Source organism: Mustela erminea, chromosome 7, assembly GCF_009829155.1.
Source record: "Mustela erminea isolate mMusErm1 chromosome 7, mMusErm1.Pri, whole genome shotgun sequence".
In the NCBI taxonomy this organism is placed as follows: domain Eukaryota; kingdom Metazoa; phylum Chordata; class Mammalia; order Carnivora; family Mustelidae; genus Mustela; species Mustela erminea.
In genome coordinates, this window is record NC_045620.1 from 18,845,493 (window position 1) to 18,857,972 (window position 12,480).

The window sequence follows — 12,480 nt, forward strand, 5'->3', positions numbered from 1 at the left end:
TAGTGGAGGGTTTGCCCTTGTTGAGCTCCTGAACTTGTGGTCAAGAAGCTATGGCCCTCATGATCCCACCAAACCCATCACCAGCGGCCAATGTTAACAGATTATTTAGATGCTCAAGTGCTGGGAATGTCGGCCGAAAGAGCCAACGTGCTCAGGGAACCCAGGAGACGCTGGTCAGCAGTCAGTGCAGGCAGGTGGCCAGGATGGGAGCTGGTATGGATTTCCCTGGGGGGTCCTGGCTTTGCGGCATGGCCTTGCCCTTCAGAGCCATCGTTTCCTCTTCTGCAAAGTGGAGACCATAGCAACCACTGGTTCGGCTCTTGGTAAAGACCGATGCAAATAGCCAAATCTGCAAAGTGACCGGCAGAGCATGGGCACATCCTGAGCATGTCCCTTCTGTTCAGCTCTGGCGATGCCCCTGGGGACAGTTCCTATGGCTGCATCACACTCTGCTCTGAACTCAGTGCTCTAGAGAACAGCTGTGTCGTTGTACCCAGGGACACCGTGGGCTGGGGGCTTCTGAGAAGGCACAGTGAGGATGGTTTGATGCTGTGTCCCCATGTCTGAGACCTCGGCTGGAAAGACTCAAAGGCTGGAGGTGAGTAGAATAGTAGGGGCGGGGGTGGCCAATGGCACGATCGGCTTGGTTCACGCATCTGGGGCTTTGGTGGGGGAAGTCTGGACGCTAGACTTGGCGGGGACCGCACGTTCTCCTGTGGCACGTTCCCTGACACGGCAGCACAGTGCTCTGGAGAAAAAAATGGAAACCGCATGGTCTTTTGTGGCAAGCCTTGGAAGTCACTCGGCGTTATGTCTGCCCTACCATGTCGACTGAGTCACAAGCCCACCCAGATGCAAGGAGCAGGAACAAGCCTCTGCCTCTTGGTGGGGGGAGCGTCAAAGCGTTCGTGGCTGTTCTTTAAATCTGCCCTAGTGACAAGCCTTCCGGACCAAAGTTGGTGGTGACCAGGCCTGCCACCCACCCCGTCGGGTCTGTGCTCCTAGCCCTCTCTGGGGCGTGACAGGGAGTCTTCTTCCAGATGCTAAGGATGCAACCACACCAGCTCCTTGGAAGCCTCAGGATTCAGCTAACCTTGGCCTGTGCCCCAAGGCGGGGTATAGAGTCTGTCTTCCTGCCGCACTCTGAGGTTGGCTGAGCTGGGGAAGGCATGAATAACACCCTCCAGGTTCTCTCTCTCTCCGAGCATTTAAAAAGCAGTAATAAATAGATGAGAGCCTGGGAGGTGTGATTGATTTGTTTTATGAATCACAGAAGAGGCTGTAACTCATGGGAGATTAGGGCTGAAGTAAGTTGTACAGATCTTGCATTACACGTAGAGATTAATGGCTGATCACACGAGGCCCCACCGTTAACCCGGCTCACCCACGGGAGGTTTAAGAGCTGGGCCATACGGGCCGTCTTTTAATTCTTGAACAAATGCTCCTGGTGGTGTGCTGCCCTGATTCTTGCCACTGAGCCCCTTCCTGCTTGAAGCTATGGAGGGCTCAGGATGGGGGCGGGGGGAGTGGGACCTGGGGATTCCAACTTTCCCCAGGTCCTTCCTGCAGTTTCTCAAAGCAAGGAGTGAAAGTTTTCAGGACGGCGACAGAGGAGGCCGCTTCTGTTCCTCGCCCCAGCTAGCTTCTACTTGCTGTTCCTGGGGCCTGTGCTGAGGGCTCCAGCGAGTCTCAGTGGGAGCCTGCCGGCAAACCTCGGGGGTGTGTGGGATGGAAACCTGGTGACAGATAAAGAGCGTGGCCTGGGGGCTCGTGGAGGAGCCTGGGCGGGAACCCAGGGGAGACTGTCCTTTACTGCTTTGCCTGCTGTCTCCGAGCGCTGGTTGCATCTGTATAATGGATGGGGTAGGACTTTTGTTGAGATGCTCTGAGGTCTGTGGTGTCACAGTGCCTTGCTCTTCCAAGGGGTTCAAAATCCAACCCAGGATGCTGCTGGAGACGAGAAAGGGACAGCAGAAGGAAAAGCGACCACATACTTCTGAGACCAGCGTGGCCTCCTGTGGGCGTCTCTGGTGCTGTACGTGGGAGCTCAAGGTGGAGGTCAGTGGGCCGAACCCACTGATGGTTGAAGGGATTCAGGCTAGGCTTGCAACCCAGCCACCAGATGAAGTTATGATGGCAGCCCTGGAGGGTCCTTGTCATAGAATGTGGTTGGAATTCAAGAGCAGGAGGGCAAAGCATGGGGCAGACTCACCCTAAACTTGCGTATCCATCCTGATCAGAGCAGCAGCTGCCTGAGGTCCCCTCTGAACCTCCATGGGAGGCCGGAGGCACTTGTGTCAGTGGTGAGCAGCCAGCGGGGCCACGGGGAGCCCTGGACACTCCTTCCTCAGTCTATTTTCACATTTTTGCTTCTGCTTCTGCTCCTCTGACCAGCACACCTACTGCCTGATGGGATTGGAGCTGGCGTGTGGACCTCTCGTCCCACATAGACCCAGCTGTTGGCTTGTGTCCAGCTGATTGAGTGAGGTGGAACTCTCGGCTTTCTGCCCACCTGGTCTTCGTACCTGCAGAGAAGACCTCTTTGGATTTTTATGATCGTGTGCCCATATCCCACCAGAGTTCACCACATGGCTTGGAAATCTGTTTCCTGCTGGAACAGCCCAGATGAGTATTCATTGAGTTTGATCCACTAAATCCTGATACTAAAGATAGGGTCTCCCGCCCTCACACATGCCCTCGGCATGCCGAGCTAATGTCAGAACAAATTAAGAAACTCCCCCTCCCCCTTCTCACAGAGGGAATCCCAACACTAACCCTCATGGTCCAGGGTCTTTACATTTTCCACAAGAGACAACCTTTCCACCGAATGCATCTGCATCTCCCTTCTTACTCCACCTCCCACTTTTCTTGTTTTACTTTTGCATAGCCTTCAAACCTTCTACTTTATAACATACATATTTGTTTTAATTGTTTGCCTGTCTCTCCATACCCACTAGAGCATATGCGCCACAAGGACAAGGATTTTTGTCTGATGCATTTATTGCTGTATCCACTCCCCCCACCCCCCCGCAACTAGACAGTACCTGACACACAGTAGATACTTAATAAACACCAGTGAAATTAATTGACACCAGTGAAATTGATTGAGTGGGTAAGCGTTCACGAGCTTTCAGAGGTTCCGGTCTCTCCGATGGTTCTCCCCCAACCCCGGCCTCTGCTGTGTCCTTGCTTGGCTCATGGACACTGACCCTTGGGCAGTTCACCATGGGCGTGTTGACCTAACAACCACTCAACTTTGCTCCCTGGATTTGGTCTTGGCCTCTGGCCCAGGCTTTCCAGGAAATCCAAACCCAGCTGTTCTCAGTCTTGACTTTGCTATTCCTTAATGATCTCTGTAACTTCGTGGGGCTCTCACTCCTCTGTGTGGCAGATACATGAATGGTCAGCCCTACTGGGTCTGTTGTCAATCCTATGGTCACACAGCAGGTCTTTAGCTGGGCAGTCAGTCAACAAGCACCTACTCCAGAGAGCCAGAACTCTAGAGCCACATGGCTTGGGTTCGGTTTCTAGCTCTGCCACACATTAGCCTTTGGGCAACCTCTCTGAACTTCATCTTTTTTTTTCATCAGTAAAATGGACTTAGTGATGCTTAGTTGGAGGCTTCGATGAGATTAAGTTTGAAAAGCAAAATGATTCTGGCATATAGTAAGTGCTCAATAAATGTTAGATAATATCATTACTAGTGAGTCAGGCATCAGGCTTGTTTTAGGGGTGACAGAGATAAATGAGATGCCATTCGTGGCTCCAAAGGACTCATATTCCAGAGGGAAGGGCTGACAAATTGCCAGAAAACTATAGTGTAATGTATTTGAGGCTCTGATGGTGGAAACTATGGTGCCACTCAGGAGGGCTGCTTGACCCAGCCAAGGTCAAAGACAGGAAGCCACAGAAGACCTCCCCGGACATGTAACACCTGAATGACTATGACTGCAGCAAGTTGAAAGTGTATATGTTAGTACGTTATTGCTGCGTAACAAGTTGGCCCAAACTTTGTGTCTTCAAACTACACATTCATTATCTCACAGTTTCGGTGGGTCAGAAGTCAGAGCATGGATTACCCGAGTTTTCTGGTTCAGGGTCTCTCACCTTTGAGATGCAATCAAGGTGTCGGTTGGTTCTTGGGTTTCATCTGAAGGCTCAGCCGGCAGGAAGGCACCTCTCCAAGTTCACTCATGTAAATGTTGGTGGGATTCACTCCTCATGGGCTGTTAGACTGGAGGTCTACACTGGCTGTTGGCCAGACGCTTCCTTCAGTTCCTTCGGCACAGCATGGAAGCTGGCTTCTCCCAGAACAAGAAAGCAAGAAAGGGGGAACAAGACAGAGAGGGCTTTTTGTAACCTGATCTCAGAAGTGACATCCCCTCACATTTCCCAGGAGCAGCAAATTACTAGGTCCAGTCCATATTCAAAGGGAAGAGTTCCAAAGGGCAAAGATCAGAAGGCAGGGTCACAGGGAGCCATCTTAGAATCTGCTGGGGGAAGTTTCTGATGGGAAGGGGGAAAGTTCCTCAGCAGGGAAGTTTCTAAAGGGAAGGGGAAACTTTGTGCAAAGGTATTGAGGGAGGTGGAAACTGCCTTGCCTGCTTGGGAAAAGGCAGGAGGTGTGGGGGGAACAGTCCATAGGAGAATGGTGGTGGTGACCCCAGGTGGAGGTGATGGCAGATGGCTTCGAAAAGCAAGTCAAGGGCCAGCATGTGGCAAGCCTTGAAGCCCTATATAGAATTTCTCCTTTAGTCCTAAGACAATGACGAGCACTGAGAGCAAAAAGGAAGGGAGGGACACCAGAAAGAAGGATGGGCATGGGTCTGTGCTTCTTCACCTGACCTCACATGTCTCATCAAGAGAGTGAAGATGGAGCAAGAGGCGGCATCTTGGGTCTGATGGGCATGCATCTCCATGCCTTAGAGCTCCTTCTTGTGGGTTCTACCCCCTGACCCCAATTTTGTCTTCCCTGACCCATGGTTGGATATTCTCCCTGTTCTTGCCAGCCCCCATCTGGAACCCTTGTGGGCAGCCAGTGTGTGTCAGGCAGGTCCCTGCTGGACAGCGGTTGAGAAGGGGCAGTGGGGGAAGGGGCAAAGGAGAATCCAAGGAGAGCAGGGCAGACCCGCCACATGCCAGGGCTCAGTCAAAGATGTTCACAGAAAGAGTTAACATCTATGGAGGACACACCATACGTTGGGCACTGTGTAAAGAGTTGTAGAAACCGCATCTCATCAAATTCTCAACCAACCTCCTGGGCTAGTACCATTACTCATCCTACAAAGGTTGAGCAGATATTTTGAGAGGCGACTGAATTGGCAACTGGCAGAGCCAGGCCTTGACCCCGTAGTCCAGCACCAGAGCCCAAGCTCTCAGACGCAGGGCTTCCCAGCACCCCACCCACCCTGGGTTGCCCCATCTACCCCTTGGATACAAGAGTGTTCTGCACCTTGGTAATTTCTCTTATTGATCATGACTCAAAGATAAACTTACTGTACAGCATTTTAAAATAACAGACAAAAGTAAGAAAGTAAAAACCAACCGCATACAACCCCAAGTGGAGAGACAATATGACCCTGCTTTAAATAATTTTTCATCTCTTATGTCTCCGGCTAAGCAGTGATGCCTGTTATATTGTCTTCTGGTTTGTTGTGGTTCTCCAGAGAGATGATGGAGCCTGGGTCAATGGCATAGAGCTTGCAGAAATTTCATCTCTGTTCCTCATCAGCTCTATGATTCTGGATAAGTCAAACTCTTTCCAGAAACACTGTCAGTGTGCTTGCTGTATTCCCCCAGATCCCTTTCCTGTTTTTGCACTCACCAGCCAGTAGCCAGTGGTATGCCCTCCGGCTGTAGAGACTGCCTTAGCCTGCATGCACAGAGAGCTTGAGCTTAATGTGACTACAGGCTATGGGCTGGGGTGGGGTGGTCTGTGTTCTGCAGCTTGTCCCCCAATTAGGACAACTCTGAGGTGTGACCCTGTTTGCAGAGATTCCCTGGGGATTGAGCCAGACTTAGTGTGCAGGGGTCGTGGCTTCAACGAGCACCCGTGCTGACCTTGGTGCTTCTCGGTGCTATTTCTCACTACCTGGGAGTGCTTTCAACCATCTTTGTCTCAGACAAACCAAAATGGATAGACATTCTACAAAAATGCCTGGCCAATACTCTTCAAAAATGTCAAGGTCAAAAAAGACAGAGATTAAGAAGATGTTTCCACTTAAAAGAGACTCAAGAGTCAGAGTGATTAAATGCTCTGCATATGGGGCGCCTGAAAGGCTTAGTCGTTAAATGTTTGCCTTTGGCTCAGGTCATGATCTCAGGGTTCTCGGATTGAACCCCACATTGGGCTCTCTGCTGGGTGGGAAGCCTGCTTCTCCCTCTCCCACTCCCCCTGCTTGTGTTTCCTCTCTCACTGTGTTTCTCTCTGTCAAATAAATAAATAAAATCTTTTAAAAAAATGACGTGCATAATCCTGGATGGGATCTTGAGCTGGGAAGAAGAATTGGCTCATAAAAGATAGCATTGGGATGACTGACAAAATCTGAATATGGACTGCACAAGTAATAGCATTGAAACGACGTTAAGTTTTGTGTTTTTAATTGTCATACTATGATTATATATGCAAGAACGTCCCAGTGCTTAGGACATGAACCCTGAAATGCATAATGATAAAGGTGCGTGAATCCTGTCTCCAGCTTCGGTGAGTCTGGGGAGAAAGGACAGACAGGAGCTTCTTAGACCACTATTGAAACTTTACATTTGAAATTGTATCAGAATGAAAGGATCCTTTGTCTTAGGGTCTGTTTCTGGGAAAGCCAACCTGAGACCCTCTCTGAGCCTTGTGGAACAGGGTATATATACTGAACAGACCATAGCTGGGGGTTACCATGGTGGGTATCCAAGCCAAGCCTGGCACAGGGAGCAGAGACTCTATGCACCCCCTTCCCAGTGTCAGCCAGCCACACATTCCTGAACACAGGGGTTAGGAGGACTGCAGAGAGCTCCAAAAACCTATTTCCAGGCCCCAGAGAAGCACACTGTTGTTCCCGGTTATCTGGGTCTGCCCTTGCTCACCCGGCTGAGCCCATGTCTCTGCAGAACCTTTCCCGGTCCACAGCTGTGGTCAGTGATTTTTGTAGATTAAAAGGAACTCCGGGGGGGAGAAGTTTTTCCTGGGGAGATCAAAGAGTCAGCCTAACATAAAAGAAACCGTATAAAACTATATAGATGAAGAACAAAACAAAACCAAAAAAAACCCAACCCAGGAGCGTGATCCATATGTCAGAGTTGATAAGGCCGAGCTTCCGTGATCTGCTCTATAGACTTGCCAACCGAGGCAGGAATGTTGCCTTGACCAGAAAAGGCAGACGCATAAAAGGGAGATTTTTATGGACTTTGGCACAGGATGAGGCAGGAACCGTATGTCCGAGGATTTCAGAAGAATCTTTAGGACTGATGTGGTTTCTTTTACCCTGACTTTTAATCTGTTAGTGTATTAGCCAGGGTTCAACCAGAGGAACCAAACTGATAGGAAATAGGTATTAAGATTTATTGTAAGGAACTGGCTGATGTGATGGTGCAGCTGGCTTGGCAAGCGTGAAAACTATAGGGCAGGCTGGGGCTTGGGCACGGGCTGGAGCTGCTGTCCACAGGCGGAATATCTTCTTCGGGGATATCTTAGCTCTGCTTTCCAGACCCTTCACCTGGTTGAATGAGGCCCACCCAAGTTATACAAGATAATCTCCCATATTTAAAGTCAACTGATTATGGACTTTAATCACATCAGCAACATACTTTCACAGAAACTTCTAGATCAGGGTACGATTAAACAACTGGGGATTGTAGCCTGGTTGAGTTGATACACAGAACTGATCATCAGTCACCAAAACCAGTTGGTGCTTCCTCCTAATATCTTCAGAATCCCTCCCTTTCTCTCCATTTTTGTTTACAAACCCCAAGGCCAATGGCTCATCTCTGGTGTCCCTGTGTCCAGGCCAATGGTCTCGGATCTGATCCAGCAAGCCTCAGACCAGGTCAGAAACAGTTTGGTTTATAACCATTGAATTTGGGGTAAATATCAACATCTTAAACTGGGTGGTTCCTACCCTTCATTTTGTATCAAATCTCTAAGCCTCACCTTTCTTTCTAAGCCTTCACACCTTTCTTTCCATCCATGATAATGGCTGATATTTTTTTCCCTTCAAATTTTTATTTAAGTTTTTGTTAACATACAGTGTAATGTTGGTTTCAGGAGTAGAATTTAGTGATTCATCAGTTCCATACAACACCCAGTGCTCATCACTGCAAGTGCCCTCCTTAATACCCATCACCCTTCTAGCCCATCCCCTGAGCCAGCTCCCTCCACTGCCCCTCAGTTCGTTCTCTGTAGTTAAGAGTCTCTTATGGTTTGTTTTCTTCTCTTTTTTCCACCCCCTTCCCATGTTTTGGTTCTTAAATTCCACACATGGGTAGAATCATGTGCAATTTGTCTTCCTCTGACTTATTTCTCTTAACATAATAAACTGTAGCTCCATCTATGTCATTGCAAATGGCAAGACTTCATGCTTTTTGGTGGCTGAGTAATATTCCACTGTGCGTGCATGTCTACGTATACACATATGGACATTTGGGCTCTTTCCATCTTTCCGTTGTTTGGCTATTATTGACAATGCTGCTATAAACATTGGGGTGCACGTGCCCCTTCAAACCTGTAAATTTGTCTCCTTTGGGTAAATAACTAGTCCTGTCATTGCTGGGTCATAGGGTAGTTCCATTTTTAACATTTTGGGAAGCCTCCACACCATTTTCCAGAGTGGCTGCACTAGTTTGCCTTCCCACCAACAGTGCACGGAGGGTTTCCCTTTCTCCGCATCCTTGCCCAAATCTGTTGTTTCCTGCGTTATTGATTTTAGGCATTCTGACAGGTGTGAGGTGGTACCTCATCATGGCTTTGATTGGCATTTCCCTGATGATGAGTGATGTTGAGCATCTTTTCATGTGTCTGTCGGCATCTGGATATCTTCCTTGGAAAAATGTCTATTCAGGTCTTCTGGCCATTTCTTAACTGGATTATTTGTTTTGTGGGTGCCAAATTTGTTAAGTTCTTTATAGATTTTAGATACTAACCCTTTATCAGCTATGTCATTGGCAAATATCGTCTCCCATTTTGTAGGCTGCCTTTTAGTTTTGTTGATTGTTTCCTTTACTCTGCAAAAGCTTTTCATCTTGATGGAGTCCCAGGAGTTCATTTTTGCTTTTGTTTCCTTTGCCTTTGGAGACATGTCAGGTGAGAAGTTTCTATGGCTGAGGTCAAAGAGGTTTCTTCCTGTGTTCTCCTTTAGGATTTTGATGATTTCCTGTATCACATTTAAGCCTTTTATCCATTTTGAATTTGTTTAATTTATTTACTTTTTCAGAATTTATTTATTTGAGAGGGAGAGAGAATGAGAGTGAGTGGTGGGGAGGGGCAGAGGGAGAGAATCTGAAGCAGACTTCCTGCCAAGTGCAGACTCCAATGTGGAGCTCAGTTCTACAACCCATGAGATCATGACCTGAGCTGAAATCACAAGTCAGACGCTTAACACACTGAGCTACCCAGGTGCCCCTTTTATGAATTTATTTTTGTGTAAGGTATTAGAAAGTGGTCCAGTTTCATTCTTCTGCATGTCACTGTCCAGTTTTCCCAACACCATTTGTTGAAGAGACTCTTTTTTCCATTGGACATTCTTTCCTGCTTTGTGGAAGATTAGTTGACCATAGAGTTGAGGGACCATTTCTGGGTTTTCTATTCTTTCCATTGATCTATGTGTCTGTTTTTGTGCCAGGACCATACTAGATAATGGCTGACATGTCTTGGACACCGGTTGCCAGGCACCATGTCCAGTGCTTTGCCTTAGATTGTCTAATCTAATAATCAGCATAATGGTGTTTTGATGATGGGGAAACTGAGGAATGGAGAGATTAGGGCCATCTGTCTCTACCCCCAAGGTAGAGCTGGCCTAGTCTATAATCCCACAAACTCTGACCACACAGCCCGTAAGTGACAACATTACCTGATGCTGTGTCTCTCAAGGTTCTCTTCTCATTTATTTGATGATTTTCAGCTTGTCCTTCAAAGCCCATCTTAAGGATCACCTCCTCTCTGAAGCCTTTAGATTTCGTGAATGGAACATACAGTCCACTGTTGGGCCCCCATAGTTCCTGGCTCACTCTACTTTTCGTGACCGTTGCTATGACGATCGGCTAACTTGGCTGCATTCTCACTTGATGGAAGCTCCTCATGGAGAGGGAGTGTGCTGGCATCATCTGCTTCTGGAGTCCCAGCACAGGATCCGACCCACTATCGACACCCTTAATTATGGCCAAACGATTTACTTATCTGGGGACTTACTGTCTCTCTCAAGTCCCAGCTCACAGCCAGCAGGGATGACAGTCCTCAGTGTCTCTGCTCTTTTGTCTTACACCAGTACATTCCTGTAATAAAATTACCTGTTAGATTCTCTAATCCTGGCAATTAACCCCGCATCTGAACGATGATGGCCAACAGTCTGCTGCAAACTGGTGTCTGGCTGATTAACAAAGGCACAGCCATGGGGGCTTTTCCTCCTTGAAGGAGCCAAGTGACTGTCTCCACTGCTCTGCTGACAAACGAAATTCAGTCTCGGGATGACAGGGACCCCAGTCCCCAAGACTCCAGACAGGATGCTATTGGATTTTGCCTTAAGTGAGGAATGTCCTCTGGTTTGATGGGGGTACCCAATAATGTGTTCCCATAATGGGACCCAGAGAGACCATCATCATGGGGATTCCTAGAAGAGCCTAATATGCCCATTCTGGCAGAGAGCAGAGGCATGAAGCCAGAACAGTAGGCGCATGAGATCTAGTAGCCCAGTTTGCCTCCCACCCCTGAGGACTGCTGTCCTTATACAAGATTTTAATGATGGTCTCTCCAGACCCTGTGGAGGGAAAGACACATCGAAACCCTTGCTGTCCCCTTTATTCTGCCTCAGAGCTGGCGGTCAGCTTCATCCTCTTTGCAGTCATGACCAGTCTGCCCCCGACTTGCATGATTTCCCTGCCTGCCTCCACCTGTCCCAGCACCCTCCTCCTGGTTGCTGCACACCGTGGCTTCTCCAGACTGGGAAATTCCCACTGGTGGGGACTGTCTCAGTCATGCGTGTCATCCTGCCATCCAGCACAGGGCTTGGCACAGCCTGGGGACCCAATAAACATGGGGTGAATGAAAATGGGGCACAGATCACAGACGAGACACAGTTGCTTCATCTTTACAGACAGGATGATTGGCTAAGAGGTGCTCTGATTTCACTTACGTGCGTATACAGCTGAAGAAATCTGGCACGATCTCGTTAATTTTATTGGTCTTGACAATTATGATAATGAGGATTCTCCTTCTCCTTCCCCTCCACAGATCCCAGTTGGGATGTCGGGGATGGGTATCTGCCCATTATCCTTTTCGCTCTGTACCTCGGATGTGGCCTTGATCTCCCACAGGTCCCGGGGGAGAAGTGAGTTTGGGAGTTTGGGTTCATCAGATGGCGACTCTGACCATTGGCCAGATGGACTGGATGGTGGATTATCTGAGGGACGGTGACAAGAACATGAAACTCGGGGCTGAAACACCTGCGTCTCATCATGATTAAGGCATGGGCTCTACGTGATTTTGGGTAAATCAGGAGCCTGTTTCCATATCTGTGCAATGAGGATAATCATATTTACCACGGAGCATTCATTGTGCTGAGTATTAAGACACAGTAGGAAAGAGCCTGAGATGTGGAGCTCCACCTGATGGAGGAGACCGGCCAGCGACGAGCATGATGCTGATCCATGATACCTGTGTCCAGGCGGAGGTCCGTGTGAGGTCCACCACGGGAGCCCTGATGACTCTGAACTGGAGCCAGTGCCTGGGACCTGGCAGGGCAGGGACGCTTCCCGCTTAAGGCTCATGCTCTCAGCTCCACACAGTCCATGGCCCGAGTGGGTCCCAGGTTGAGCTCTCCGGCCCCATCCGCATATAATGATGAAGGATTTCTTTAGATAAGGGGTCCTGGACTCCTGTGATTTTAGCTCCTGGTGCATGTCAGTCCCAGGAAATAGCCAATGAGAGCTTTCTAGAGGCAGCATCTCCATACACACTGGGTGAACTCGTAGTTAGCTCATAAGGATTGAAAACTGTCCCTCTAGTAAACCACACGAGAAAGGAGGCACACTTTATGACTTTGTGCAAAATGGAGGGTTCAAATGGTAAGGTGGGGTCAAGGCAGAGGCCAGGATGGGAGGTGGCCACTTTGTTCCGCGGGACCCCTCCATCTGCCCCAGCGGGAATGAAGATGACTCCAGCAGGAAACACATCAGCGCACCTGGCAGGAGGGATCCGGCTGGAGTGTGGTCCGTAGGCACTGAGAGCCATGGCGAGGGGCTGCGTGGCCTCAGCCAGCTCACCTGGCCTCTCTCTGTGCC

The 12,480-nt window shown here is 49.0% G+C and overlaps 1 long non-coding RNA gene across 1 annotated transcript; it reads right to left on the reverse strand.

The window, feature by feature from the left end:
- Positions 1–2,023: 2,023 nt before the first annotated feature.
- Positions 2,024–10,189, reverse strand: LOC116596522. Its single transcript, XR_004288157.1, has 3 exons — positions 10,056–10,189; positions 4,108–4,297; positions 2,024–2,525 (listed from the first exon to the last, which is right to left on the reverse strand). It is a non-coding gene; the product is annotated as an uncharacterized LOC116596522 (long non-coding RNA).
- Between the last annotated feature and the right edge of the window lie 2,291 nt (positions 10,190–12,480).